The following is a 4,925-nucleotide window of genomic DNA, read 5'->3' as shown; positions in this document are numbered from 1 at the left end:
TTCTTTGAATAAATGCTTCAGGATCTTGACCTCACTTGATCTTACTTGGATAATTTCCACTGAAAGTTCTGCTCTTATTTGTAGCTTATCTGGGCCCAACATTTTCGGCATCTGTCAAGTGGAAAGTTTGCTCAATTTTAACTTTTCAGTCAGAATTGTGTAAGCTGATCTAATTGAGATGTCTATAATGTTGGCTATTGTTTCTACCATTATAATCAATCCTTTTCAATTAGGGCATGAACAAGATTAATTTTTTCCTCACTATGATGTGGATGGTCTGCCACTGTGGCCTTCATTTTCAACATCCTCTTGCATCTTCTTAAAATAGGTTATCCATTTGTAAACTGCTAATTTCCTTGAGGCATTTTCCCTATAAAGTTTTCATAAATTGTCATTCTTCCACACAAGCTTCACCATAAATTTGAGGTTTGTTTTTGCTTAAATTTTAACAGCATTCATGTTGCTCTGATGAGGACTCTGCTCAAACTAATGTCTTATTTTTTTAGTACCTCAAGCTAGATCCTGTTCAGATATGTTGTAACAACTTACTTTATTTTGGTACAAAATGTTCTTGAAATTCATGCACAGTTTTCATAATACTCATTTTCTGTGAAGTTTTTGAAGACCTTTCATATATCTCCATGAACCTGGGTCTCAGAAAGGGAAAGCCATGGGATGGGGTGAGTGAAGGATGTGAGGAGAGTGTGCACTTGTGCCACAGCCTTTGTGGGGAAAGGGAAGAGATATTTACCAAGACACCTGACAGGGTTGTTGATCACTATTGACAAGCAAGCTGAGTTGGGGTGCCAGGCTTTCCAAGTTAGAAGCACAGAAGGAAGTGGCAGAGCCATGAAGTCCTGGGCTAAGCCATTAGGGTTTCTGGGCTGAGCAGAAAAGCCTTAGATCTAATATTTGGGAGGTTTCAGGTGGCAGAGAAGGGAGACAAAGTCCAGGCTCTAGGCAGTCATAGCATTAAAGTCTTGCCATAACCTGAGCTGGGAAGGGCCATGGAAAGCTTTGTTTCATCTCTGTATCTTATGATTAAGGGATGAGAATATAAGAGAGTTGGGTAAATTGTCCCAGATATTCTGCAGTCAAGGTTTAGAGTCCTGGCTCTGCTGTATGGCCTTGGGTGAGAGAGTTAATTTATCTATAAAACAGAATTAATAACGGTCACTATTTCATGGGGTCACTGGGAGGATTAGGTAAGTAATGCATGTAGGATACCTGGCACATTGAGCCAGGGTGAGCTTCAGTGCCAATGAGCCATTATATTATAACTGCTACTGACGAGGTCTCACAGCTAACTCAAAGCAGAGGTAGGACAAGAACCAAGGGTTGGTATCATATTCTGTTTCCCCACCCATCGACTTTCTTTCTGAAGGGAGGAGGAGAAGAGTATCCTAACAGCAAGAACCTATAGTAAAGTCACCAATGGACAATAACCCAGGCCTGGAGCCAGAAAGTTTGGAAATTCTTGAAACCAATTACAAGAGCTTTCTCCATTTTCTTTCCTTCTCTTTGTCTTCTGGAATGATAGGGCTTGTGGGGGAGGGCAATTTAGGGGTACACAGTTTTGTAGAACTATGGAAGCACCAGGGTACCTACCAATTGGGTAATTCTAGTTGTGCTAAAACCTAGACTTTCTGGCAGAAGAAAGAAATGGACTTTGGGACTTCCTTCTACATTAATCAGCCCTGGTAATTAAGGTAGGAAAACAGACAGAGATCACAAGAAAAACCTCTGTTCCTAAATAGAGTGCAGAACCTTACAAGGGATAGCTAGGCACGGTACAGAAGGGAAAGCTATTAATTTGCATTTTGGAAGACTAATAGATGTACATGGTAAAAAATTCAAAACATAACGAAGCATATACAGTGAAAACTACATCTCCTTTGCACTCATTCCCTAGTTTTTCCTCTTAGTGACAAACTGTGTTACCAAATTTTAGTTTATTTTTCCAAAGATATTTTGTGCATTTACTAACAAAGACTCATACACATAGACTGTTTATTGGGTACATTTTTGCATGTTAGTGCCTTGCTTTTTCCACTTAAAGATCTATCTTGGAAATTATACTATATCAGTACATCAAAGCTGCCTCTTTCTTTTTATGTCTACATGGTATTTTCTTGAATGGATGCACCAAAATACATCCCCTGTCAACAGACATTCATATTGTTTCCAAACTCTTGCTTTTACAAATAGAGTTGCAATGAATATCTCTGCACGTATGTCTTTCTGTACATGTATGTATGTATCTATAAGACAAATGCAGAGAAGTAGAATTGCTGTGCCCAAAGAAATGTACATTTTTAAATTCTGACGACATAATAGGATATTAGATGTGAATTTTCCTATCTTAGATTTTCAGCAAAGGCCTCAAAGACCAAACTCTAAGTGATGAATCACCTATTCGGGACTCGCAGAGACATTAATACCTGTTTTCCTTCCACATTTAGCCTCTTCTCTGCCTCCAGGTTACATAAGAGAAGGCTAAGAGTTCATGGAAAGGTAGAACATTAGAAGACAGGGTTTCTCTAGAGCATGAGAGACTGGAGAGTTGTCAGAGCCATGTACCGTTTCTCCTTTTTAGAGCTTGTTTCCCTCTTAGGTTAAGCCAAATGGGGGGGTCACCTTATTTGGCTTCTTAAGAGTCACCCAGGGAACTTGTCATGTTTCCCTTAAAATTTGGGGATATAGAAACTAGTATTTGAGTCACTACTAGGAAAGCGGTCTAAAGGCCACAGTCTGTGACAGAGCTCCCTCTGTGAGCAGAGTGAGAAGAGGCTGCCATAGTGTTCCGTGTTTTTTTTAGATTCTGTGTTTGTCTATTTGGCACTGTAGGGCCAATTATACTAATTAGATTTCCTTATATTCTGTATTTTTAATGCTCTAGTATTTGCAGGCCTTATAGACCTAGGGAGAGAACTACCTTTCCATCTCCCAGGGCTTGCTAATTCCTAAAAATAATAACAACTTGCCTACAAGCACATCTTTCATTGCAAACCAACAAATCCTAAGTCTATAGCCCCAACCACCTCCATATCTAATTCAAATACCAAGCTAAACCACCCTCCTATCTAAAATCATCCCAGGTCAGGTACCAAGCAAATAGAGGCAACCCCTATGCCTCAAAGCCCTCTGGAATTATTCAAATAGCCAATCTTAAACTGCTTACTCTGCCCTTCTTGCTTTTCCCATGGAAACCTCAACAAAGGCTGTGGCCTAGGCCTTCCCCTCACTCTTGCTTCTGCCTGTCCAAACCTGGTATTTCCCCTGTAGTCTTGGAGGGGTGACATGTCCCCTTCTTTTAGGAAATATACAAAATAAATTCTTCTTTCAATGGCATCAATTTCTTTCTGTGCCATCAATCAGTCACCTCCATTAAATAGAATCCCTTGGGTATAGTTTTAATACGCATGGGTGCAGCCTTACCTCCTCCAGTGATGGGATGAGTGTTCCTGTGGTCTGATGTGGTCCCTGTGGAAGGGAACTAGAATTGAAAAGTATCCCTCCAAAAACAGGCTGGAGGTGCTGGGCTGGGGGGTGCAGGGTGCCAAGGTCTGAGTATGGGAGTTTTAAAATGGAGAGCATGTTGGCTGGGTAAGGAAGTTCGGGTAAAGGTCTCCAGTGAGCCTCAACATCATCTCGTAGAAAGTCAAGCATTTGGACATTGGCCGCACACAGAGGGCACCAAAGCTGGATTACAACTGTCTCAGTCACTAAAGATCTTTTCCACCCTTTGCTGCTCTTTCTCCCCCTGTGCCAGACTTCAGGGAACCAGAGGTCACAAGATGAGTAAAGTAGAAAGTGTCTCAGTCCATTTCTGTGCTATAGCAAAATGCCACAGAATGGATACTTTGTAAACCACAGAAATTTATTTCTCATAGTTCTGGAGGCCGGGAAGTCCAAGATCAAGTCACCAGCAGGTTTGGTGTCTTGTTGGGGAATGCTCTCTCCTCCAAGATGGCACCTTGTTGCTGCATTCTCTAGAGGGGACATACCAAGTTTCAACATGAATTTTGGAGGAGGCACACTCGAATCATAGCAGAAATAGAGGAAAAGAGTTAAGAGAGAAATAGTGAGAAGCCAAGCAGGACATCTTTTCTGGGCTTTAGGTTTCTGAGCCTAGGTGAGGACTGAGCCAGGGATTGGGAAGAAGCATTAAACTGGATGAGATTAAAGCTTTGATATGAAACTGGACCAAATTTGTTAATATCCAGAAAGCGAGACTATTCACTCATAACCGGAAGTGACCAGAAAAGCTGTCAGATCTACCCACGGTTTCATGAAAGCATAGAAAATGGAGATTCAAAGTAGTATGAAAGAAAGTTAGTGTTATGAGCAAATAATGATTTTTTTTCCTCAACTGCTTGCACCTCACAAACACCAATATGTTCAAAAAACCAGTTAGAATAGATATTGCTGAATGGCTCTCCACAGATGCTATACCAACTTCCTCCCTCACCGACAAGGTGCGCAGCATCCATTTGCCGGAGAAGAGGCTTTTGATGTTCACATAGAGGACTTGTCTATTCTTTGACATTCTATGAAGCAAAATAGAGACAAAAATAATGTTACTCCTGAATGTCTCCAATCAATTAATACAGGCTTCTTGATATCATGTACTGTTTTAAATGCTTGTGTGTCTTCCCAAAGTCCAGCCTCCACATATCAAAAATATGAAGTTGTAGAGACTGTTTTACATTCCAGATAGGAACATAAATGAAGTATACAAGGAAAGATTACTTTCAGTACTAACTTGTGGTGACATATGTCTATTTTAAAAATATATTTTTAACCCAGATATTTATACATCTTTTTAAATCTGGTAATTGATCACTACTATGTGAAGAATCAAATAAGAACACAGATATATTAAAATTATGTTGTCCCAAGATCATTCATTAGTTAACTCAAGT

The 4,925-nt window shown here is 40.2% G+C and overlaps 1 long non-coding RNA gene across 1 annotated transcript; it reads right to left on the bottom strand.

The window, feature by feature from the left end:
* Positions 1 to 3,862: 3,862 nt before the first annotated feature.
* Positions 3,863 to 4,552, bottom strand: LOC144330193 (uncharacterized). Its single transcript, XR_013396140.1, has 2 exons — positions 4,472 to 4,552; positions 3,863 to 3,992 (listed from the first exon to the last, which is right to left on the bottom strand). It is a non-coding gene; the product is annotated as an uncharacterized LOC144330193 (long non-coding RNA).
* Positions 4,553 to 4,925: the final 373 nt, after the last annotated feature.

This window comes from Macaca mulatta, chromosome 7 (assembly GCF_049350105.2).
Source record: "Macaca mulatta isolate MMU2019108-1 chromosome 7, T2T-MMU8v2.0, whole genome shotgun sequence".
In the NCBI taxonomy this organism is placed as follows: Eukaryota; Metazoa; Chordata; class Mammalia; order Primates; family Cercopithecidae; genus Macaca; species Macaca mulatta.
The sequence above is the reverse complement of the archived record's forward strand: the minus strand, read 5'-3'. Positions and strand labels throughout refer to the sequence as shown.